This window comes from Photinus pyralis, unplaced genomic scaffold (assembly GCF_008802855.1).
Source record: "Photinus pyralis isolate 1611_PpyrPB1 unplaced genomic scaffold, Ppyr1.3 Ppyr1.4_LG6, whole genome shotgun sequence".
NCBI classification, from domain to species: Eukaryota; Metazoa; Arthropoda; class Insecta; order Coleoptera; family Lampyridae; genus Photinus; species Photinus pyralis.
The window spans coordinates 24,478,846-24,506,461 of NW_022170663.1; the positions used below are offsets into that span (position 1 = coordinate 24,478,846).

The window sequence follows — 27,616 nt, forward strand, 5'->3', positions numbered from 1 at the left end:
GCCATCGATTGAAGCACGTGGAGGACGCCTCTACCAACCCCTCCGTGGAAAGTCACCAGGTTGATAAAGCGGACGGCCGCCGGCGTCGGTGTTTCATTAATAAAATAGGGACGTGGAGGAGAATTTGTTTATTAATAATAAGAGCGGTTTATAAATAAGTGAAATGAGGCGTTTGATATAAATAAATCGTTCATCGTGCGTTGACGGCGGAAGACACGGGGTGACTAGCGCGAGGGGGTCTCCGCATTGTTCGTCGAGAATTCCCTTTTTTTTATTAATATCGTAAATGATGTAGGGGGATATTACGTAACCGGTGGTTGCCTATCCTGAGCGTCATCGTACGGGACGAGACAGGCCGAAACGGGATCGGATCTCTGTCTGGCCAGACCTGGCAAACACCGTCTCTCGTACTCGTAGAAATTCAGTATCAACCGACATGTCTTGCGTAGCTGATGTGAAGCTGGTTTGAAACGTGTTCTGTCTGTCCAGACCTTGCTTTTCAGTTTGCTTGTCAATAATTACCTTATCGTCGCATTGTAAACAGTACGTAAGCGTAAATTTGATTTAAAAACCGTGCGAGTTGCGACCGTTCGCGTTTGCACCACCACCAGAGAGCGGAAAACGTGCAGCTTCATTTTTTCCAAAATCCGTGTTTATAGTGTGATCCGTTTTTGACTATTTGGCCGGGCTCGCCGTTTTTGGCCAGCTCCCTAATTTGAACATCTCGTGCATTTTCAACGCCAAATGTGTGTGCTTTATCATTTACAATCCAATGTGATTTTTCAATAAGGAGAGAGGAATATGAAAATCAATGTGAGTTGTACACGTTTAAACTATTCGCAAATTCTGTTTAGCCTTGTATTTTGATCCACCTAACCTCACAAACCACACGCGCCGTTTCTACTTTCTCCTCCGGCCGATTTTCTTTTTAAAGAGATTCCCGCTCCCGAATGACTAACTCGCTGCCCGAGTTCGACAACCGAATTTTCACGTGCCAAAGTGACGACATATTCCCATAAAGGGTGTCGGCGAGCCCAATAAACAACTATCAATAATCGAAAACGGGGAAATAGTAAGAGAATGTGTGTATGTCCAGCATTTGGCTTCGTGGCATCTCGTACGAATCGGATATTTTTAACTCTGGAACTATTCGCTCGTTTGCTGCCAAAATGTTTGAACTATGGCAAATAGTTCGGGTTCGTTTATTACAAAAATCACTCTATTTCTACTGAAAGTGGAAGGCGAAATCGCCGCCAAGTACAAAAATTACACGCACGCTTTAAGCTTTAACATTTAAATTTATACGAATTAGGAAAGGCCTAATTCCTTAATTGGCCTTTATGGGCACTCTTAAATATGTGCTAATTTACAATAAAAATTATAAAGCAGCCGAGCGCGCGCGGCCGAATGTTGTTGACCTACTACCGATCTATCAAAGCGTGACAGACGAAAACTTCGGAATTTCACTTGCCCAAATTTCGGGAATTAATTAAACGCGCCGACGTGGGCGATTTTAAGTATATTGAATTTTTGCGGCAGCCTTGACCACGGCCGCGCGCACTTTCGTTTTTCAATTCTCCAACCGCGAAAATTGGGAAAATCGCGTTTACTTTCGTTTTACTGCCGTGCGCGTAAACCCAATAGAAGTGTTCCGCTTCGTGGAGAAAGTGAAATTTTAATGGAGCCAGGAGTTGCTGGAAAAAGAGATTCATAGTGCGTATCTACCGAATTTTGTGGCTTTATTGAAATAGGCATGGAAAGCCCGTAATTTTATTTATTCAGCACTATTCCAAACCTCAGTTTTTGAATGGAGATTAAATGCATCTGTAGCCTTCTTTCGCACTTTCTCTATTGCTACCGAAACTCACAAGTAACAAGCTACCAGAAAATATTGCAAATTTTACTATCGAACCAGAAGAACAACGCGTTTGGTTCACCCGAATAATTTCGAAAAATGGTGCTGAATGTTGAACTCAAAATCAAATCGGTTTTGTTCAAATTTAGTGCAAAAATGTGACGATTTGGAGAGCATGAGCCGTCTCACTCTAAGTACATATCTCATTTCGGAATGAAAATCCTCGCAAAAAATTGTACCTACAAAGTAAATTTTCCACGAGATTTTCCATGAAGTTTTTAACGTGATATTGTAGTTTCAAAACCCGCGGCTTACTTATTTGCTGAAAATTCGCTTCACCGTTGTCGATGCGTACGAACTTTATTTTCATTGGAAAATGTGTGGAATTTGACATTTAAAAAATATAAAATTAGTGTCCTCACCTGTGGAAAATGTCTTTGCGCACTTTATTGGGCACTAATGGAAATAAAATGCGACAGATGATTTTCTTTTGTAGACCTTCTCTCACGACTTCTCTTCCAGTAGTTAAACCTGAACTCAAAAAGATGAAAGTACATAGGTAGTACTCGACAGAGCATGTATAACGAGATGTATTAGGTAGGTACTCGTAAGTGCCTTTCACCTTCAAGCTCGCCTTCAAGTTTAACTTATAGCGACTCTCAAGAACACAACTCGTTTGGTTTCACCTTGAAACATTCGACTCAAAGAATCTGTGGAAAAGTGTCGAATTCACAATCAAATCGGTTTTGCTCAATTGAGTGCGAAAATGTGACAGCTTATGAATATGGGCATTTTGTAATGAAAATTATCGCTATCGCTTGTGAGCAAGAGGCACTTTCAAATTTTAATAACTCTAATGGACATTTTATGCCTTAACGAGAATACAAAAATGTAAGAATCTTTGTGATTCAGACAGACAGACATAAAAGGAGCGCAAAAGTGCACTTTTTTGTTTTTTGAAAATGAATGTGCACTAAAAAAACATTAAGCGCATGGTTTTCAATGTACCATAGCTGTAGAAACCCATTCTTTTGTACATATAGAATAAACTCGACAATAAATTATTCCTAAAAACATACTTTACTTATTTACGTTTTTCCGATCTCTGAATACGTTTTCCTCGACGTTTCCCCTCGTGACTCTTTGGATGAATACTGCACGGAAATCCGCCACGAGCCGCTTTCGAACGCTTTTCTTTTGCAGGCAACCTATCGCGATTTTTGCACTTATTGCAATTAGGTAGTTAAAACGAAATTAGGTATCAAAGGTGCTTCTATTATACAACTTGTATATTTGAATAGGATCCCTTATAAACTGACAGAAAAAGAACACGTTTGGTTTCACCCTGAAATTTTCGACTCTAAACGAATTTTTCTGTCAGAATTTAATCTTGCTGGTGTGTTTTAAGGAGTTTTTAGAATATGTTTTGTTCTAAATTTTTTATTATTCCATGATGTAAATTCTCGCAAAAAAATTGAAAAGAAAGTAAATTTTCCAATGATGTTTTCAACAATACCACATTTGCACCTTTTATACGTTAATATCTATCACGACATCTACGATATCATTTTAGCTCTACTTATTATTTAAAAAGTTCTGTAGAATGAATTTTGTTCTAAATTTCTTATCATTTTCTAATGTAACTTCTCGCTAAAAATTGATAAGAAAATAAATTTTCCGAGGGCGTCTCACTTTCGAAAGTATCGTGTACCTATCCTATTTTGGTTCAGATTGCAGTGAATCTAAGGTATCTTTAAAGATAGAGAAGTGCAGTTTTCGCGACCCTGTATACCACTTATTTTAAGGCCACAAACAGAATCCATCTAAATACGGTTGTTTCTGACATACAGGATGAAAACAAAAAGTTACTACCCATGTAGGATAGAAAAAAGTAAAAACTGCCTATTTTAAATATTTTTACATAGTATCCAGCCAGTGGCGGATTTATATTTTTTGCTTTAAATTGCAATAAATTTTAAAATAAAAATCAAATTATAACTTGAAACCTCGCTTGAAACTAATATGAAAAGAAATACAGTATACCTAAGATTAAGTTTTCACACACTACCATTCCAATTTGTTATATCCATAACACAGTTCCCCTTTTTTTTCATTATTTCATAATTTTAATTAAAGATTTTTGTGATTTGTCACTTGTTAGGGGACTTATTTTAAAACTTAAAGTCTTAAAATGTTACCTAAAATAATATAGTGCAAAAAATGCCGCCCTCTAAAGCTGCCGCCCCTAGGCACGTGCCTAGTGTGCCTATGTAAATCCGCCACTGTATCCACCGTTTCTGAAATTTGACCCAAAGTTAGTATTTCTTGAGGTATTTTTTAAATACAACACCCTGTATATCTTTTTAAATCTGTATATTTTTTTAAATGTTATCCAAGTCCCATAAAGAAAGACCTTAATTTTTACGGTTTTTAATTAGTAGGCCATGGATTCATAGAGATTTTTATTTGTATATTGTATCCAGGGCAGCCGATAGCAACCAATAAAAATGGCTGACGGTAGAAACCTCGGTAGAAACATGTCATTCGAGATGTCATTTTAAAAATGATATAATTTAAAAAAATAGAGGTTATTTTTCAATGTAATCAGGAAAAAGAATACAAAAGATTGACGTTAAAATATAAAGGGTGTTCTTCTGTGTAAAAATGTCTAAAATAGGCAGTTTTTATCTCTTTTCTATTTTACGTGGGTAGTAAGATATGATAAATCCCAAAAAGGCAAACTTTTCGTTTTCAACCTATATCTCAGAAACAAACTTATACTTTATTCACGAGTTTATTCATTTTAAGAAGATAGCGGTAGAAACGAGGGTAGAAAGCATAGGGAACCTTTGACCTTCACTGTAATTGGTCAGTCAGTATCACGCTGAAAAATAAAACGATTGACTAATTTTGTAAGTTCTGTCATTAGCTGTTAATGTCAAAGGTGCAAGCGTGAAATCGTTTGTTTTATTTCCGTTCGCAGTGCTGGGTAGTTCTACTTTAGATTTTTCCTGTGTGCGCTTATCTTCAAAGCTCGCTTCAAAGACGGCGCCTCGGACGGCGCCATTTACTGCCTTCTTTTTTATTTATTTTTTTTTTTATTTTTTTATAGTTAGATTAATTCGGTTTGAGGTATTGAAAGTTTCACAAAAAGTGGGCACTGGGTCGGCGAAAACCGCAGGTCTCTATCTTTAACAATAACTGGGGAGAAGTTCAGTCCCAACCAAAATAGGGCACACGCTACATGTTCCTTTTGTGATAAGTCTATCGGCAGTCATGATAGAAATCGGACTACTTAATAGTTACGGAATTCATTACGAATACAGGGTGGGTCAGGGGAATCGAATCCTCTTAAAATGATAATGAAAAATCGAAAAATCTACCCAAAATTAAATGTATCGGTACAGAAACACTTAAATTATAGCATTTAAAAAAAGTTAATTGAGAAATTATGTCCGATAAGTGATATACTGATATCCATTTCGGCAAGGCAATACAGTGTTGCAATAGAGGTTGCAATCTTAAGGCCCTGTCAGACAGAACGCATTCTTCGGTCAGCGGTCTGCGATATTTGCATTATGCATGTAACCTGTTAAATGCGGTCCGCCGCTCGGTCGGAACGCTCTCTGTTGGACAGGTACAATGCATTTACCTCGGCGTTTACATAGAATACAGATATCCCAGACCGCGCTCTGTCTGGCAAGGTCTCTAGAGGATAATCGAGAGAGATCTGCGCAATGTTCTCACGAATTCTCTAGAGTGCGAACTGTACGTCGGAGGCCAGGCGGCGGTTTTTACCACCGGCATGTTAGTAAGCTGGGGAGGTATTTCATTGGGGTAAAAATGAGCCCCCGTTTTTTTACGGAAATGCACATTTTGAAGCACCAGATGTCCAAATCAAACAAAATCTCGATGATGTCGGTCGGTTTGTCTGTCTGTACTTTCATTTCCGACCGTACCGATTGGAACCAATTTTGGTACACCTATTCTAAGACATAAATGGAAGATCTGAACCGCGCAAGTGTGGCAAAGTATCAAAAATCAGATCATAAACCATTGCAAGTGCATCGTGCTGGTGGTATCTGCGCTAGCCACAGCAATTTGTTTCGGTATAAGTTGTTTGGAAGTTGGTGGCCCATCGCAATATTGTGTTACGAGACCCTTGCATTTTGCTGGGTACGGCTACTCATAAATGCTAAAACAAAGTTTAAAGGGCACAACAAAACAGGGAACAGTAAATAATCGCATTCGGTAGTGGTTACTACGGTAAAACAATTGCAGGAAATCGGGACAATATCCCCCCTATAATTAATGAAACGGAAAGTAGCAAAAAGCCTCGCAAAAAGCTTACCTCGCAATTCACGGCAAAAACAAAAAATTTAATGAATTTTTTTATATTTTAAGTATAAGTACGGTAAATTTTTTTTAATGTTTTTAAACAATTTTATTTGCAATATGTTAATGTTGTAACCGAGGTTGTAACCTTTTGTTAAATTCATAAATATAATATAATAAACTGAATAACGTTTGCGCAAAAAAAAAAATGGAACTGTCTGAATGTAAAACTCCAAATTGCCTCGCAAATTATCTACGTAATTTGCAAAGATGCAAAAGGCGCTAAAGGTTTTACGTGTCAGTTAAACTTACGTTTGGTTAACCTCCAAATGCATCCCATCTAAATTAAGCTATTTATTTATTCCAAGTTAGCCGGCTTATTCGATTATCTTCATCCAAAAATTACAACCTCTTTAATTAATTACGTCTTAAAAATACCGGAACGGTGTCAAAATTCAAGTTTTTTGAGGGTGCACTTAACGGATTTAATCTCGACTTAATCGGAGGCTATTAGCTGTAACCGAGGCTGTAACCCATTGAACTAATTAAGTACGGTTAATTATACTTATCTAGATAGTCAGAATGATATCTCCAAATTCTGCAGTCTAGCAATGTCCTTTTGTTCCTTGGATTTGTGAGGTCAAGCGGCGCAATCCGTTATTACGTTGATGTTTTCCTTAAACCGAGTGACTTTGCCGGTTTCATCCTGGATTTTCGTATACCATTAGAAAACTAAATTCGATTAATCGGTAAGGCGGTAAGACAAACAATTAAACAAAATGAAAACACAAAACTCAATCCCACGTCTCCTAGGTCAAATAAGAGTGGTCATCATAAGGCGGGTAAACAGGCTCATACAGGCGTTAGCTTATCGTCCATGGTTCCATCTCTATGGCAGAAGATCAAACGCTATGAGCAAAAAAAACGATAGCCGCCTGCGACCTGATCAGTTCTCGTGACCGAGGACCGACCCTGTAGTTTAGTCTTGATTTTAGATATGACAAAATGAAAAAATGAACAGGATCATTAATAACCAATTTACTTATTTAAGTACGAGTATAACGATTACATAGCAATACCAAAATGAGCTGCAACCCCATATTAAACAAGTATAAATTGTGCACAACTGTGCTGGGTTATGAGGTAGTAGTATGCTATATTTATTGATGCTTGCCTTCTTGGTAGATCATTAATGGTGAGGGGGTTCTTTACACGTATACATTTAAAGGAGCCTGACATACATTCATCATGTACGCTACATAATGCAAGAAGAATCAAGCTCTTAAAGACATTCTCCGAAATATTGCATTTTGCCTTTATATTCCTTCAACATTTTCGAGCGAGTTATCTGCAATTAAGGGTTCACATCCCCAGTAGATATGTCGCGTCTAGACGATCTTTCTACCTTTTGAGAGATATTTACACTGAACATTTTGACATTCCCAGTAGATGTGTCCAGACGTTCCACTTGCCCTTTATGAGTACACTCTTTCAACCCGTCGTTTTCAAGATATTCGCTTCGAACCTCTCTTCGAATAGATATATGTTTCGTCCAGACAATTCATTTTGCATTTGCAAGTACTCCCCTCCGACTAACCGTTTTCGAGGTATTCGCTCATATAGTTTTGACATTATCAATGGATATATTTCTTCCCGACACGGTGACTTTTTTTTCACAGTAGGACAACCTTCGAAATTTTCCAACGACGATTTCAACGTGAAGTTGTAGAAATCATCATCGGTACATTTTGAGCTTTCACGGTATCTATTATACTCGAGATTATACTGCAGCCTTGCGCGTGCTTCAAAGAGTTCTATAGATTGAATTTTTTATTATTTTTTATAATTTTGTGATAAACTATCGTGCTAAAAATTGAAAAAAAAAAGAAATTTTGGAACGAGTTTTTAGGGGAATTTTTCGAAAGAAAAAACATCCCCTTATGTAATGGTTTTGTCCGTTGCTCGTCTAACTAGAGAACGAGACAACGATATCAAGGATAAGATGCTATTGAATAAGTATATTAGCCAAATTAAAAGTCCGGTTTCCGAATGCGAGCTGAGTGGCAAAAACTTCCCTTACTGAAAATCGTATGCGATTTTGTATCTTGTTCAACGTGAAATTGTTGTTGCAGAAACCATCCTTATAGGTAGAGGCGAGGGTAGAGGGTACAATAAATTATATCCAAAACTGCCCACTTTGCTTATATAACGTAATATTAAGCTCTAAATATTTTTCAGCGCCCATTAACTCTAAACCACACTGTTTTTTCGACCTTGGAATATTTTTCAGCACTCATGACCTTTTGTATGGCACTTCGAACGCTTTTCTTGTACAGGGGGTCAATTTTTGAGCGCTCGCAAATGGGAAACGTATACGGAACAATACGAATAGTAGTTTGTTTCAAATTTTGACAGCACGTTTCTTTGCGCGCTCTTAAAATATCCTTCGCTTTTTTGCGAGCGGTAGATAGCTGGCGTAATTTGATATTCGAATGCGTTTTGCTTTGAATATAAAGTATAGTGACCAGTTGATCGTCAATTTTAAAAATTTTATCGAAAATAGAAGAATTGATAAACGTTTTGGCCATTCAAGATTTTAGATTTTTTACGTAATTTGGTTTTCCGGGAACTATAGGGTGCATAGACTGCACGCATGTGCCCATTTTTCCTCCGAAAATTGAGGATCCGGAGCATCCTGAATATTTATATATAAACCGAAATGGTTACCACTCTATTAATGTGCAGTCGATAAGTTTAAAGAATTGAAGATGAGTGGATAACGTTACAAAAATGTTGTTAGATATGTGACAGCAGCCTCAACATTCTAAATGTGAACGCAAGGTATCCGGGAAGTAGGTACTAACGATGCATATAGATATAGGTACCTATATCAGAAAAAACTCCATGTGGATCCATTCTCTAAATGGGGTGATGAACCATATAGGAAATAGACGACTCAATTCCTCAAAGGGGAAGGTTTTGAGGAATTGAGTTTTCCTATTTATGGAATCAATCAAATGTCAATGGTCTTATGCAGCAATTACATCGATTAGTATTGGGTGTGTGACACATTTATTAATAAATGTAGTTCCTTACACTTTGGGGAAATACTTATTCTTTACAGGAGATTCGGGATATCCCCTTCGCTCTTGGTTGTTAACACCTTTTAATAATGTGGAACCAAACACTCCAGAAAGCCGTTACAATAATCTCCACAAAACAACAAAGGCAACAATAGAGATGTAATGGTTTGTTAAAGAAGCAATTTCGTTTTTTATTAAAGCATCGATTTCTTCATTATACCTATACTCCAGTCGACGCGCCGCTTCGCTCTAGTGATCGGTACCCTTTATTTTTCACATATTCCACCAGCATAGTTTTTTGCTTTTCGGAATCATTTGCACCTCTCTTTTTTAAACTGTCCATTATAATAACGAGGTACAATTATATACACCTCTTTAACCATAGAACAGATGGAATGAGAATAAATACGAAATTAGATTTAATTTTGCGAAATGTCAATTTTAATTCAGGTGTTGTCAAATCTATCAATCGCATCTTTACGATGATCGTAAGTAAAGTTGCGAATAATAGAAACTGTCACTCAAAAATTGATTGTTTTCTTGACATTCGTAACTAACCGGTAAACCGTAACGTATGAGCTGGCCGAACTGCACAGACGTAGCGACCTGCGCAGACGACAGGAGAACAATTAAAATTCAATTGTTTCTACCTACAGGACCTGTAGATCTAAACCTAAGCGTGTTTGTGAGTCACTCCGACACCCCTGTACAGTTTGGACCGTTTTGAGGTTAGGTGTGGATAGTTCCAAAGTAGAGAGCTGTCTTTATTTAGTACTTACCTACTGGAAAGATACCCCGTTACGCGAGCCGTTACGTCTTTTCTAATTATTATAACTGCATGTTAGCAGACCTTATAAATGAAAACCGAAAAGGAGTAAATTTGGTTACACCCTCGGTTTAACCCTGAAATTTTGTTCAAACGCAGGGTTGGGACTCGGGTTGGAATAAGTCGTGAATTTTATTAAAAAAAGTCACGAAAGTCCGACTTATTAATTTGTACCTTTTTGAATTATATTGCCATTTTCCTTTTTATTGCAGCTGACGGCATTTCCTCTTCATCATCGGAGGATGTTGATCCACTAATATCCCTCTTCAGGAACATTGTTGTAATATTGTATAACCAAAAAAATTAAAACCGGGTTTTTTTATGTAGGTAAAGTTTGATTCAAAATCAGTGAAAAATAATTAAAAGAGCTCAATTTTTCCTCGGTCATAATCCCGGGTGTCGAAAGGGGTAGAAAGCGATATTTTGGGCGAAAATGTTGGAAGTAGGGAATAAAAAATGAACTACTCGCATAACTTCAAAAATTTCGAGAAAAACCGGAAAAACTGTTTTTTTTCGTTTTCTATTTTTATTTTTGCGACAAAGTCGCAGGGGTCTGAAATTTGGGGTAACATAACCTCGAACATAACTTTTTATGACAAAAAGAAGCCAATTTTTTGGGCACGATTTTTGATAAAACCACCTCTTTTTCAGGGGGATGTAAAATCTATTTTTTTCATCGTGCAGAGTTGCGCGGGGTAGCAAAATTTTTTTGAACATATTTTAATAATCCAAGATAAACAATATCATTTCGATAGAAAAAATTCGAGAAAAACGCCAAAAACAGTTTTTCAATATACACGTACCACCCTCGGTACCCCCGTACCCCAACGGACGCACACGGTGCAGTTTGTGTTTTAGACCCTGCACGATTGCCAGATGTTTATTGGTACTCGCTTTCGCCTTTCGGTTGCCATCTGATATTTGAATGATAATGATAATGCAATTCTTCCATTGGAAAAAGGTTTGAATTATTTCTTAGACTTTTTTTAAAAAGTCATTTGAATTAATTTGGGAATTAAATCATTGCCTTAATTTATATGAATTAATTCGTGCCAACCCTGCCCAAACTCATAGCAAAGTTCACGACTATCTCACTGAAATGAAAGCTGATGGTTATGACCGAGGTTATAGCAGTCACGGGCATTTCCAGATTAATTTGTGATAGTTTTTTTCAATCAGAAAAACATGCGGTCATATCCGCGAGAACCTTATTTTTCAACTTTGTCTAAATAAATTCGTGGTACGTAAAGAATCGGTTTATAATATCGAAACCAGAAGCCCAAAAACTGAATGATAAGATAAAGGGATAAATATTTACTTGATAATTTAGCGATAATTATATACGAATTTGGATATATTACTGATACACGCCTCAACATGTCGAATTAATGAACTTGATCGCAACAAAGTATTACATTGATAGGGTATCATTTATTCATTCATGATTGAATTATATTATGCGGTTGACGCTCAGATCGTCGCGATATCTGTATATTAAATTACATTCAATTGTGTCAAAACCGAGACGGTCAATCATGTTAATGCAAATCTGACAATTGGCCAATAAAAATCTCTCAGTCTACGAGCAGAAGACGTCTTGGCTCCGAAAGCATCAAAAAATTGTACTCGTTTTCTATTGACATTGAACGAATCGAGATGTCACAAGAATTTATGTGCTCAAGGCGAGCTTTTGTGGTAACGATGTCGAAATAGCGAAGCTGGATTATGGCCAACCACAAAACTACATTTTTAAATTGACATTTATATTTACAAAGATCTCTGAGGTTTAATTATTTTCGGGAACGATCGCTTCGGTACCATTTTCTATTGCACAATACAAGACGTCTAATAATTAAAGACGATAAACTCCCGAAGTGAGAGGATTTTTTAAAGCTTGACTCCTACCCAAAAATAATGACAACCCGATTACCTTTACTATATATTTAAAAAAGCCATTATTGCATAGGCAGGTAAATTGAAAACCTCGATTGAAATAATATAAAATTCAAAAATATAACGTTGAAGATCTAGGATTCGAACTGGAACCGACTGACAGACGGATGGTCACAAAAGCGCTGCGGGATAAACACCTATAATAGTTGCGTTAAGCCGCAATCTGCCGAAAAACTTCAAATTTCTACTCGATTTCTCCTAAACCACTAGCAGAAACAACTAACCTTTCAAGGTGCTCAAATAAAAAGGCTTCAATAAAGTGACGTCGAACCCCCTTAAAATCCCACGCAAATGTGTATTTAAATCGTTTGAATTCAGATGAAGTCCGATTGATTTCGGAGGGAGATTTCTTTATTTGGATCAAAATTTCCTCCCAAATTCTTCTCTTATAAGTTATAAAGTACAGACATTTCCAGGAAAATGGTTTTTTTATTCCTTAATATATAAGAAGTAGATACATTTTCACTCGCATTTTCACCATTCACATATACAAAAATTTTTAATACTCGTTCTAATAAGAGTTCTACCAGTTTACTCTCAAAAATCACCACCATAAAAAATGGCCCCGTGTAAATTTCAATTTCGAATTTTCAATTAAAGTTCTAAGTGCACATCCACTAATTAGATAATTCCCATGTGTAAATTAGTTCAAATTTTGTGTACATTACAATTTTTAAAAGTTTTACTTAATTCCAGGAAAATTGTAAAAATTTCTTAAAAATTCTAAAAAGTTCCAGAAAATTCTAAAAAAATCTAGAAAAATTCCAAACAATAGTAGTAGTAGTAGTGTACAATAAAATTCTACAGTGATTTTCCCCTAGGATAATTCTACATCCGAGTTCTACATACGTATGATTATTTGCCATAATGGACAAGGGGTGTCAACTGCATCTCTTATCCACCAATCAAAGGTTTCATTACTACTTTAATTGGAACTAAAGGTTGTTCTACAATTCTAGAAGTTCACTTCCGTTTATTTATCTATTTGAATTAATGTCAGTGCACCTCACGGCACTGCATTTTGCTGGATTTAACCCAAAATAACTATACTAGCTGATTTCGTATTACAATCTCCCCAGTTTCAAAATGTAAATAGTTTCTGATTCACTACCTCATTATCAATAAAATTGATCCATGTGAAGTTGGCTTCGCCCACATGAAATAATTTACCAAAAATGTGTCGGCCGTTAGTGCTCGAAGCTTTTATTAGTGCTGCTACATAACATGAGATACAAAAAATCTGGGCGGGGCTAACTTCACACTCAACAAAATATCAAGCGCTTACCTTAAAATTAAAAAAAAACTAAAACAACCTAATACGCACGCGAACAAAGCGAAAACTGCAAAAGCTCCCCTTTAAATCATGCTGTTAACATACAGGGTGATTCCTATAGTACCTGCCACCGTTTGGGAGCGTGTAGGTGTTGCGTAGGGGAGTATTTTGATATAGGACACTTGGGGTCGGAAATCTAAAATAAGGGTGCCAGAGCCAAATTTACCTTCTGGAATTTCGCGCCTGTAGGTAGGCAACCCAACCGGCCGGCGGTGCACACGGAGCGATCTCAGGCGGCGATGTGTGGCTGACACTTGATCAGAATTTTGTTTAAACCCACGAAATCCCGTCTGCAACGACGCGTATCAAGTGAATAAACACTATGGCAATAGTATAATAATAGTTGGCTAGATGTAGGAAGTGCATTGAGAACAACGGTGGCCACGTTGAACACTTGTAAACGTTATTGCTTTTGACTGTCGTTTTCCCTCCTTCCCTCCCATGTCGCTTCCTCGCGCTAACTCGCCCTGCATCGCTCCGCGCGAAACGTCGGTCGGTTGGGTTGCCTACATACAGGCGTGAAATTCCAGAAGATAAATTTGGTTCTGGCGCCCTTATTTTAGATTTCCGACCCCAAGTGTCCTATATCAAAATACTCCCCTAGGCACCCCCTATACGCTCCCAAACGGTGGCAGGTACTATAGGAATCACCCTGTATATAGAATTTCCAAAAAATGTGGAAATGGAACTCGGATTTCCAAAATTTAAAACTTCTCTAATTCATTACCAGACTCCCTGACGTCAACAAAATCGGGAACTAATTTTGAAATTCAAGATAATTAAGCACTCTCCATTTGTGGCTAGACATAATCTAATCAGACGAGGTTTGCTGCAACACATCTGATCAGATTAGCTATCGGTATTTATGCTTGCTCAAATGGCCGGGCCGAAATTTCTAAATTCGGTTACCCGATAATGCCAAATGTTACATGGAATTTCGGGCCAATAAAATAAACTGCACGAACTTGCAGTTTTAACGCTCGTTTAAAATTAACATTAGGTACCTAATTAACGGAGCTGAAATCCTAAAATGTTAATTTTTCCCCTGCTTCCCCATGCCGAGGGCTATCGGATGCTACAAAAATGATTTAACAAGTTAAAAAGTAATCGTAAACGATTTACATAAAGCGCATTTCCACTTGCATTCATTTCCCATTTGTAACATGCAACTTCTATAAAATCGTAAAAATCCGGCCACAAATATGAAAGATAGCGTTGCACATGGGCAATCCATTTTTGTCGTGCTACTTCAATGTCAGTTTATGAGAAGAATTTCATTTCAATGCTTTTCTAAATAAGAAAGTTGGAACTGCGCATGCGCAAACCTAAATTTTGAAACTAATGTTAGATTTTCCTTTGTTCCAAGCGCCTAAATATCAAATTTCACTTAAATGCTTCCATAGATAAAAAGTTGGCACTGCGCATGCGCAAAATAAAATTTTGAAACTGGCGCTAGATTTTCCTTTATTCCAAGTGCCTATGTATCACATTTCATTTAAATTCTTCCATAAATAAAAAAGTTGGCACTGCGCATGCGCAAAACCAAATTTTGAAATTGGCGTTTGATTTTCCTTTATCCCAAGTGCCTATGTATCAAATTTCATTCAAATGCTTTTATAAGTAAAAAATTTTGCAATTCGGTTTATAAATGGTCGAGATGCGAAAAGGGCACTGTGAATTTTGAATCGATTCGATTCAACTTTTGGCATTGCGTATTATATGGCTAAAGCTATGCCCATATTGAATTTCATGCAATTCAGTTCATAACTAACGGAGATGTAAAAGCGATCGAACATTTCTAAACAAAGTTATCGTTCACACGGACAGATAGATGGACAGACAGACAAAGGAACAGACGGACAGACCAACAGGCAGACGACAGATAGCAATGCAAAATTATAAACGATCTCTAGGATCGTTAATAAACGGCAAAAGTGTAAAATTATGGAACATGTAAAAAAACGGTTTTTTGTTTTTTTTACAATAACTTTTTTTGTAAGCGGTACAGAAAAAATTCCTTCCTTGGTACAAGACTCGACACCATAACGAACCAAATAGCGAAAAAAGTAGAACAATAGCTCTTAAGATAAAGAACTAGTAGCGTCGCAAAACGAGCGGACGGACGGACGGACAGCCGGACGGACGGACGGACGGACAAAGTGGCCACAATAGCGCATTTTTTTTTATTTTTGTGGAAATGCGCTAAAAATATATACGGGAACAGTCAAAAACTTCATCATTTTTCTTTATCAGCGATTAAAACGGCTCTACAAATTAAACCGTTTCTTTTACTTTTATATTTCTCACTCCTAGAAAAGAAATCCATAGGTCCGGAACTACAATGTCTCATAAGGAAACGCCAGTTTGAGTTCTATGAGGTACCGGGTGTTCATCAAAGCTGATGGTAGCTTTCATCCATGTACGGTGTGTTCATTAATTCTGATATGACGAAAACGGTTGCTTCGTTACAAGGAGGTTCAAACCGTAATTCTTGAAATGCTTGGTCTAAATTCCAATTTTAAATCTTATTTTTAATATTCCGAGCACGAATAAGGCTGTAAGTAATCATTTCAAACCGAGAACATAAACTAAAACGCCAAGTACTCAAATTTGGAGTCAACAACGGCACTTCAAGAGGATTCCCTTCATATAATCTTTTGACCATAACCGACACCAATCAATACATTGCGGAAGTGTTTTCTGTTATTTTATTTATATTTAATTTGAAAGAAATACGGTCCATTAAAGTTTGTGTATCACACACATAACGAATTAGTTCAGTGATCATAATATTCGCTGATTTCTTTCATTCTTCTTCTTCACTATTTAAAAAACTATACTATTCATTTTTCTTTGTTTGTTGTTTTATGATTCTCCCAAGTACTAATTCTAACGGCTTTTTTACATAATAATCTCAATAAATTCGCCTAAAATGGATACGTATTTTTCCAATGAAACGTTGTGGAATCTCAATATTGCTGTGTGCAATGGCGTGCTACACCACCCGCAAAACGCATGTCCAGCTAGCTCAAAATGAATAAAAAATTGGCACTTTTTACAATTTCTCCTCGTACATCTCCGAAATTTGCTGGCAAACAAAATCCTAATAATGACTCGAAATAAATAATTCAGAAGACTCGGTACCCTCGATTATCTTCCGTAAATTCCAAAGGATCAATCACATTTTGTTTAAGATCTGACATAAATCATAGGCAAAAATAGAAACATCTGAACATGAGAACTCTGAGTCGTACAATGGATTCAAATCAACACACTTTTGATAATGACAAAAAAACGTTATTCAGAAACACATACGCAATAAATCATCAAGAAAAATTTGAAATGAAGAGGGGTACAAGCCTGTGTTTACATTTAACCCACACACAAGTAGTAGGCACAAATAGCCAAAGAAAATGTTTAAATTAGTTACATTTTTTAAATAATCCATAGTCTGGGCGTAACAATGATTGGCGATTTTGAGGTAGCATGATGTAGCATTAACACAAAAAACCTTGTCGACACATTTCTTTTCTATTACACTGAATTCAATCACTCGAGCTGGTTTGTTGACTTAATGGACAAAATTTCTTTCTTATGGCTACTCAGCCGAGGAACACTTTAAACTAAAAGGTAACTTTCTTCCGTAATAGTACAAGCCGCATTTAACTTAACTGCAACTGTGTCCTCAAATAACCAAAAAGACCAATTACTTGACAAAATCAGCGTACAAAAACGTACACGCTCTTTTTCCCGTTGCGAGGTGACAGAACACCACTTAAACTCCTACTTCCGCCAATTTCAAATGTAACGCCCAATAAGGAACGCTTGAGATGTCCCCTCTTCTATAACAAAATTACGCGCAAAAGAAATCGTGCACCTGTATCGTTTGTTATCAGCGTCTTGAAATCAATTAACTTACGCGATAACAGCCTCCTTATGGCAAAACGACCAGATAGCACATAAGTTTTTTAATTTCAAATAACGCAATTTGCACAACTAAATTTAAATAAAAAAATTTACAGGAATGATCAAATTTAAACACGAAATTATGCAATTAAAAACAATTCTAATATAGAAAAATAGAAACTAAAATAACAAATTTCGATTAAATCAACCAATTCTGTGCTTATTTGTAATTAAATCCTCCACATTTTAATTAAATTTGCATGTCGAGGGTGACCCTACGGTATTATTTCAACCTAATTAACGTCCATTTGACGTTTACACAATATATTCAGAGGAAGATGTCCGTATTAGCCCGACATGTTTGGCATCATTAATGAACAATTCGTTAGAAAGTAAAAAATAGTAGACTTTTTCATCTTCCATTGTATCTGGTATCTAATTAATTAACATCATTAAAGAGTAAAACGAGAACGATGACGAACTTAAGACGAATTGGAGAAAAATCGTTGCTGTAATCTATAAAAATTAGGGATTTCTTCAAAATCCCTTTAAATACCTGAAACTTCATTAAACAATCTGAAATTAGTTGAAATTCGAGTTTAAATTGAACTTGTTTCACTTGAAGTTTTGGGAAAGCCTTTTTTAAAGGAAACCCACCTCTAGCGAGATCGGTCAATCTACTTAATTTGAATTTAAAGTGTTTCACTTTTACACTAAAAACAAAAACAGTAACCCAGTACGCTATAAACAGTTTCATATGAGATATATCAAATTTCATGTCTTTTAATTTATGGAAATAACTAATAATTCATTTTAAACTTTTTCTATGTCCTAATTGTGTAATTAAAATGATTTGTGATTAAACAGTAGGAAAATAACTGCGTAATATAACTACGCACATAATCAATTCTGTTTAAATAAAGAAATTTATGACATTAAGCGACATTTTTACAACGTGAAAAACCTCGTGAAAAACGTTTTCAGTGTAGCAATCCATTTTCACTGCAAAAGTACCTGTAAAAAGATTTTCTTATTATAACGCTTCCAAGTTTGCGCAACCCTTAACCGGAATCGTTTACGCTCTCTTGATCATAAATAATTACAACATATTCAACATTGAGGTGGAAATCAAAAGCTGATCTAGAAAGCTCATTCGTTATTTAAATAAATTTACAATTTTGGTATGCGATCGAACACGTGACATCACTTGCAACCCCAAATATGAGAGAGCAAATGGATAAGTTACCACTGCATATAGAGTTCCATAGGTAGGTCAGCTAAAGTTACCCTTCCATAATTATTACATTAATTAGTGTATGTAATTTGATCCGGAGCATTGGTTGTACGTTATTTGCAAGGAGAATTTATAAGGATTCGATCTGGTTTTCTTAACGACATTCGAACTTCCGAACTTTATCTACAATATTTCCGACAGATGGAATGCACAAGTAATGACCTTTAACATTGTGTACCCACAGAGATTAAGCTTTTTACGCGCGAACCACCGTATCACATCAAGAAAATGATCACAATTAAAACAGCAATAAAAGTCCAAATGTTAAGCGTTATCGAGTACGAGTATGCACTTACTGAAGTACTTATTGCACAGACACACCCTCCGCCATTATTGCACAACAATTGCACAACATTGCACAGAAATTTCACGCATATTGCACACAGTGAGATTACCTCCTCCCAACGTGCGTTGTCTTGAAGTAGAAATCACTCATCTTTTTTCCAGAGTTCTGAACGGTTCGAGAGATGGTGGAAACCGCGCTCGGTTTCCCCAATACGCTTCTTGTTATCGCCAGACATACTTGTGTTCATGTTCCCTATGAAGCGGCATATATGTTTTCATGCGTTTAACAATATACAAATTAAAAACCAAATTTTTGAAACTGCAAAACGACGATCTGTTACAAGTTCAATCCCTTGAAGTCTCTATGAAGTCCTTTGATGCAATGAAGTGCTGAAAGGTTTTTGAAGTTATACAAAATGTTATGAAGTCTCTTTAATTTCAGAGTGACATTCATTGTAATTTCCCTGAAATCTTTTGTTTGGGCCTTGAAAGTTTTACACAGGATGTAGCATATGTATAGAGCTCAAAACAAACATTTTTTGTAAAAATTGTTTCGTTGTTGAGTTCTTGAAGAGTCCTAAAATTCTCATTTCAAAAGCCATAACAGATAGAAGGATGTCTTTAAGACATTTACTTCATTTAGAATAAATGTTGTTTGCACCTAGTTTTTCAGGACTCTAAAGGCCAGTAGAGACCCCAAAGAACCATATCTAAGGAATAGTTAATTGTCAATTCGTGCCACAAAGATGGGTGCCCAAAATGTAACGGTACCTCTATTGCATTTGTCTACATAATCAACAGTACTCAACTTGCGTCGTCAAAACGAAATGGGTAGTTTCTCTCGTTGTTTCCTTCATTTATTTATTTATTATTGTGTTAAATAACGCCTCGGCTAGCGATTTTTTCTTCGCCTCAAAAATGAAACTAAACGGTTCTTATTTCTTATGAATTGTACGCGCTTAAAGAAAACACACTTTAGTAAATAAACAATTGTGGAAGAAGCTGAAAAGGAAAAAGTTTTATCACTTATAATTGCACAAGAGGTTTGTATTTTACCGAGTAAATTTGGGTTGTTAAGGTAATGAAAATCTGTTGCCTAGCAATTCGACGAGAAAAACTGTCAACTAATAAAAATGCGACACCGCAGGTGGAGCATTTTTAGGTTGACAGTTTTTCGAGTTCAATTGCTAAAAGGAAACAGATTTGAATTGCACAACCCAAATTTATTCGGTTTAAATACAAACCTCGAGTGTAATTCGGCAGGACAATTTAACGAACAAGAAATTCACCAAACTAATCAATTATTGACAGACGTCAAACTAGTCATATGGGTAAGGATAATGCGATTATTGGTTCGAAAATGAATAAGTGAAAAAACCACTAGTGCATTTGTCGCTGGAAAAGTTGCAGGTAACTTTTTCCGCTGTCAAAGTGACAATTTCACTGCGGCTTATGCGATTTTTTATACATGAGTTGAATTGTCAACAAAATTGATTGATTTTTTACAATAATAAACCAAAAAAACACAACAGTTTATTAATTCACATTGATATTTGAAATGTCCATACAATATTTACAATGGAAACAATCTCTAAATTAAATCAATCCTTGCAAGTCTTGTTTTTAACATTTTGACTGTACTTATAGGACAGAGGATTGTGTTTAGATGTCCCATCGGAAACGTACGGACCGCTCACAGAATTCGTTCATAAAACCAGACCCTTAGAGACTTTTAACGACTCATCAAGTCCCCTGAACACTCTCAAAGCTTTATTTATTTTCGGCTATTAAATCCTCTTAAAGAGGAAAAGATCTTAAGGCTAAAAGACATTTGAAATCCTCTTAAATACTGATATCTCAAGGAGGCTCCCTAAGGGTTTTCTTTAGGGGTCAGTTTTGAGATGTGTTGAAAACTCTCCTCTTAAAGGATTTTAAAGATTAAAGACCTCTAACGGCTCTTAGAGACCATTCAAAACTGTTTGACCTCATTAAAGACCACGAATAAACGCTATTAAGGCTAATAACCGCGCATGACTTTTAAAGCCTATCTAAGGTGCTCTTCGAAACTCTTGCAAACTTTTGAAAACCTAATGGTTCCTTAATATTTAAAGGCAAAGTGAATATTCTAGAGCGACATCGGGGCGCCATCAAATCGCCATCAAGTCGAAAAGGAATACTTAGTTAGTCACCGGTGATAAAGATCGATCGATTCCGTGAAATATGATGTATTTACTCGACATAGGGCATAGGTACTGAAATAGTTAATAATTTCCCCCTACGATGCGGTGAAACATTTGTCATTGAAATTATATCGCAATTTAGTAACGACATGTGACTTGTTCGTGCAGTCTAATGTACTATTGATCAAATGTGGTGTCCCTCAGGGGTCATTTATAGGACCTACATGATTTGACATGGTCTGTATAACACAACAATAACACACATCGCACATTTTCAGCATTTCTCTCGAGAAAATCCCATTAACAAGAGTTACGGACATCATTCGTAAGGGAACACTCATGCAACACCCACAAAGTGCGGTGACTTAATTTACTTGTTTGTTAACTCTGCCCTATTTAGCGACAGACAGCATAAAATTCCAACAATGACCGTGTCTGCTTAGCTTAGAAAGTACTATTTATGTAAATGTAGTTAATAACATAAATATTAACGGTAGCGTTAATGGGCCGCAAACAAAATTGTGCGTCACGCATTCACCACTTACATCTCTAGTAGTAGGCGTCGCGAAAGTGTATGTATACAAACCATCCGAAAATGCATCCGAAAATTTGTTACAGAAAAATCATCAAACGGTCGAGATCTAACAAATCTCCTAAATTAACAAACAACAAAATTTTCGAATATAATATCTATATACATTTTAGCCATTCGTTTATTATTCCATCCTTTTGTTTAGTCTACTCGGGTGATTACTTAATTTTTTGCACTTTCTAAAATTAGAGAGGAAATGCAAAGGTTGCCGTTGAGCGATTTATGATTGCTTGTTGCAATTTGGAAAAATTCCTCAAAGTCCATAAGAGAACCAGGCGGTGTTCTAAAGTCGCGATAATAAAATTGTCACCCAAACAATTGGGTATTTTTAGACCGTTCTCACGTTTTCTACGTGTAAACACGTTACGCGTCCAGCGAAAATTTTGGCAAAAATATTGTCGCCAGAGAGGGCGAAGAACTGCCACCTTCTCTCTCGCCTTTTTTCCTTTGTATGCGGCTACGAAAAAGCCTTTAATGGCCATGGCCAATATTTAACTTGTGTGTTTGTGTAGTTCTAATCAAAATTGTTAGATACCTTTCGTACTTGTCGCGTTCGCTAATAATGTCATTCCTCTCGAGAGGGTTGGGCAGATTTATAATATGAATTTAAAGTATTATTATTGTTGCTATAGTTTTAACGCTAAACCAGATTACGGGCTCCATTGATAACTTGTTGATTAAGTGGTAACGGTTGGGATGCATCTACTTGCGAAGGAAATTGGTAATGCTCAACCGATCTCTATATTAATTACTTACTGAATTGCTAGTGTGGAATTAATTTCTCTATTGATAATTTGTGAATTAAATGGTAACGTTTGGTTTGGGTGGGGATGGCCTTAAAAAAATAAATCTAGGCAGAGTGGAGGTTTGCTGTGGTGACTTTTCTTAATCTGAACTTCTTCTCTGCCTAGGTTTGGGCAGAACTCGCCGTAGAAGAGGTAGACGCACCGTCCACAGAAACAGAGGCCCAACACAAGAGCACGGCCAAGAAGTTGTGTTGCTCATTTTGTAACCCCATAGGACAAGCGGGAGGAATTTCCGGGAAAGAAGGGAGCCGAGGAAGCCGCAAAACTAGCTCCGCGACCCCACAGAACGCCCACTTTCACTCTGGAACGTCTTGGATGCGGCAAGACCTAGGAGGCATTGCTATGATAATGCGAATGTTGCACAAGCGGATTTTTAGTGCATTTTTTTAATTGGGAGGGGAGGGGGGCTTCTACATGGTATTCTAATGAAAGGTCTCATCGATAGCAATTGGTTTCTAGAAACTACAACTTTCCTCCGCGACTCATTTTCGAGGGTAATGGGCGACTGGGGTGGGGTTTTAGAAATTGGTTTTATCTTTCATGGTACTGTAATGAAAGGTCTCAACGACAGCAATTAATTTCTACCCCCTAGAGTCCTCCTCTTCGGTCCCTCATCGTCAGGGTTTATAATTCTTTTCGTTTAAAACTCACTAGAACGGTATCATGTGCGCTTAAGGGTTATGAACCTTTTAGAAATGCGAGTAGTTTCTAATGGTCTTTAAAATCATTTAAGAATTTGTATGAATCTACAAGTGTCCAACAAGACACCTTTATTAGAGTCCAAGAGCCTTAAAAGATCGTTTCGTACTTTTTAAGATTTGCATTGAAAAGCACATAAAAGCTTTCATGGGACAGTACTTGACAGTTTTTACGGGTCTCTAAAAGTCTTTAAAAGCTCTTTGAGAACGTTTAATAGTATATTAAGAAACAAGTGTACGAGTACAATCCAGTCTTTAAATGTTGCCAGTCCTTTAAAGACCAACTACACACGCGTTTCTTATAGTTTATAGTTAAAAATCAGAGAAATAAAATGCATCTCTAATTAAGTGGGCTACTTAGTCGAAATACCATGATTGCCATGAAAATGTCACTTGAAGTTTGCGTATAGATCACCGTTTTTAATAGTAATAAAAAAGATTATAGACCGTTCCTTCAGTGGTTTGTTGCAGAAGCAGAAGAAAAGTCGATACCTACAAAATCCAGTAAAACCTATTACAAGGAAAAGTTGTTGCCGATGGGTGAACCTTACGTGCGTTGGTGAAAGCCTCAAACAAAGGATGCACCTAGCCAAAGAAACCTTTTCCCCTTATAGAAAGCGACCTAAGATTTTTTTATTCAACCTCAGATGACAGTTTCATACGTCATTTTTTTCTTTAATTCAGACAATAAATTAGTCCCAGGTCCAGGGAAGTGCCTCCCTTTGAAGACGACGACCAAAACCCTCCACGGTTTGTTTCAGTCTTTGAGAGTGGGTTATCACTGAAACTGCTCGACATGGAACCACCATTTTAGAAGAACGCCGCAAAACTAAAACGGTTCAGCTTTCGTGAACTGATGGACTAAGTGTCTTGGCGATGATTTAAATGGAATATTTTGATACATTGGCAGCATCGTTGAACAAAACACTTTCGTAATGTGAAGCAACGTGTTCGAAAATGTTTGTTTGTGGCTCGATTTCGAAGGACACTTTTCCATCATGGACCAGGGCCGAATCGGTTGGGCATTGGGAAGAGTTGAGGGTTTAGGGAGCACGCTCGCACGGTTCCAGAGTCGAACTGTCTGTGCCAATTCGCCGTTCCCTTTGTTTTTCTTGGCCGCCGAATGCGTGGATCCATGATGATGATTTCGATCGATTTCAGTGAGTCACGTGGATGTTGTGTTTTGTAAATTGTGCTAACTTATGAGGTCAAGTCTAGATAATTTATTTCTAAAAATAGGAAGCTCTTAGTTTAACAATTCGTTAACAATTTTATACACTGGAGCAACCTGTGCGCAATTTATTTTCTCGAGACGTTTCCACGTACTTTTCCTAGTCAAAACTAAATACCTCGTAGTAAAAGTTGTGTAAATAATAGAGGGGGGGTGTGAGAGGAACTTGTGGTGAATAATTGAATATCACATCTATCGTACGTGTGTACGCGTGAAGCTTTGGCGAGGGGGTGAAACAGCAGATCTCATCGTCTGGTGCTTGCGTTCTAAATGTGGGGTTGGCATCGGTCCAAATGGCCGCGTGGCGTGTATGTTCGCGGCACTGTACACCTCTGGAATCTGCTCGTCCTCCATGTGTGTTGTATGTATACTTGTTTGTACCTGTACACGCAAACACGCGTTTCTAAATTCTTTGCTGTTTTGGTTTAGTGCCCTCTACCATGATCTCATGCGCTAATTTTGAATTTGCTACCCGCTGGATCAAGAGGAATTTCTAACTAGGAACCTTTACGACTACTCACGCTTCTATTTTCATACAGTTCAAGCTATTTTTACAGTGAATACAATGCACCGAAAACTAGAACTCCGAATCATCAATTAACGCCGTTTGACCATATTTGTGCTTACGCTCCTTCGGCCGAAAGACGATTTCACTAACTCACACGCCCTATGCATTTAATATATTTCCACAAAAAAAATTTCAAAGCGCTCCATTTTAGAAATGTCTCCAAAAATTTTGAGCAATGATAGTAATAAGTGTAGTAGCCTTGTAGTAGCTCCTCAGTCAACTATAAATAATAATGAGGTTATGTAAGTTTAGCAGAATAGTTTTCAATGAATTTATTTCATATTACGGTTTTTACAACTTTGTACAGTTTTTCCTGCAAATTTTGTTCGATTATATGGATCTCTTTTAACTATTGAATTTAGGGAAACCCTCTCGGAAACGAGCTCGGAAACCCTTGGAACATTGCAGACACTATACCTATACTCGCTTACGTGCCGGCGAATTCGAAAGTGGTGGAATTTCGTCATCACCTCTAACAAGCATTATGCGGGGCACTCTGTAATTGGGCGAAAGGCTGTTGAGGGCCCATAACAAGAGAGGGACAATAAATAAATCATTTTCTTATTGCCTTCCATTTGAGGATTTACACAAATTTATTACAGTCCACAGTGAAATGTTATTTTCACTTTCACCTTTGAAGTTTAAAAAAAAATGCCTATCCCCCATTTTTGTACAGTTTTACCTACCCTCATCATTTCGATTTAAGATCAGAATTTGTTTGAAGTTGGCGTATTGATATCCATCAATGAAACATGTTGGTCATCAATTTCTTTTGCACAAAACAAATGCTGGAGTGGACTGAATACCCAAGATGTTCAAAATTCGAAATTAGGCTAAACAGCAAATGCGTATACTTTCTCCTAATGGGCGTGTTTGGAATGAAGCCAAATACAGACAAACGCGATTACGCGACAGACTGTTGAACAGAAAACAACAAATGGATAATTCGGAGACTGGCCCCAAATTTTTCTACCGCAGTTGATAACGGAAAGTGCATGGCAATTAATGTAGACTTTGATCATTTACCACGTGGAAAATCAAGAGGTTCTCGAGCTCTCTCTTTTTAAAAGCACATACTCGAGGGGGTAACCACTCTGGACATGAGAAATGTCACGGAAATTAAGGTGAAATGTGGTCAATATCATGAAATGTAGAAATATTGGAATTTTTTTATGGAAATGTTGGTAAAGGTCACGAAAAACGAAATGTTTGGAAAATGTGATGAAAAGCATTTGCCTGCTCATTTTTTATGGTGAACTCAGTTTTTGGGGTTTTCGTTCTAGATTTTAGGGACAATTCAATGCGATTATTCAATGACATTTCACAACTTCCACCAGTGAAATGTCGCGAAATTTTGTCGTATTAACCGGAACATTCTTCTTAGTTTGTTAATCAATTTCGACAACCGACATCACCACATCTTTTAATTTAATCACTCACAACGAATTAGCTTGGAGCACAAAAGTTTGAATAGAATCAATAGCAAAATAAAAAGCAACTTCCGTAATTTATTTTGACGTTTATTGTTGTCATGGAAATACATTCGCGTGGGTAATTATGCTTAATTTTTCTTTTGATTCATTGAATAGCCCTCCGAATACCATTCGTAGTCGAAGTATTTGTAGATTATTTTTGAGCTGCTGCTCCACTCATGCTAGTTACGCTTTTTAATACCACTCGCGCAAGCGCTCGTGGTATTAATCAGCTTAACTAGCATTCGTGACAGCACCTCAAAAATATTCGACAATACTTCGACTACTTATGGTATTATATATGAAAATTTTTCCGAAAGTCCTGCCCCAAGATTCACCCCTAAACGAAGGTGCAAAAATGCGATCTAGATCAAATTAGGTATCTGGGACGTCTGGCCGTCTGGTGAGGTACGTACTCTGTATTCTTCTCGAGAATATGGTAGATGGGGTGGTACTTAGTTTCTGTGGTGGTCGTAGTGCTGATGGAGGAACCAGAAATGAACAGTTGAAAACACCGAAAAATGTTGGATAGGTCCTAACTAGAGGGGTTTCAATTTCATGCGTACACGGTTATGCATTCTCCCTCAAAACATTTACATTCCTGAGCACCATCGAAGCCCCTTTAACTAGGGGTTTGAAATAAAGTGCCCCCCCCCCTCCCCCTGGGAAAAAGAGCTTCGGTAGATACCCGGTTATCCATTCTCTCCTCAAAACATTTACAGTCCTCAGTACTTGTTATCATCTTTCTCAAGAGGGAACAATAGAAACGAAGAAGACTCACCCCTTCTAATTATCTCGTAAACGGTGCATAATCAAGTTGAAACTTTCACATTAATTTACCGTTGTTAGAAACATAATAGTATTAACTATTGATAGTATTAATGTAATAATTGTATCAGCAATGTCATCTTGGACCTTTCCTGTTTAATATAATTGTACATTAACAATATTCCAAATTCCGACGTCTCGTTCAGTCGCAATTCGCGTTTGAAGTTTTGACCCAACCATCAGTAAGATCGTGGCCTTCATTTTTTTTACCTACATTGCCAATTCACGAACTTCGATCTACAAATTTGATAAAGAATCCACCTGCAAAATTTTATTGTAATCGGACCGTTCGTTTTCGAGACATCGTGCTAACGGACAGACAGGCGGATGAACAGACATTGCAAAATTATGAACTGGCTAGGACCACCTGA

General features: G+C 37.0%; 1 protein-coding gene across 2 annotated transcripts in view; it reads left to right on the top strand.

Moving 5' to 3' along the window:
- Positions 1 to 285: 285 nt before the first annotated feature.
- LOC116173479 overlaps positions 286 to 27,616 on the top strand; it is a 160,538-nt gene continuing 133,207 nt past the window's right edge. The window contains exon 1 of one of the 2 annotated variants that reach the window (XM_031490976.1): positions 286 to 813. The gene's annotated coding sequence lies outside the window, so the exon portion shown is untranslated. The remainder of the gene's footprint in view (positions 814 to 27,616) is intronic. The other variant, XM_031490975.1, reaches the window with a different exon arrangement.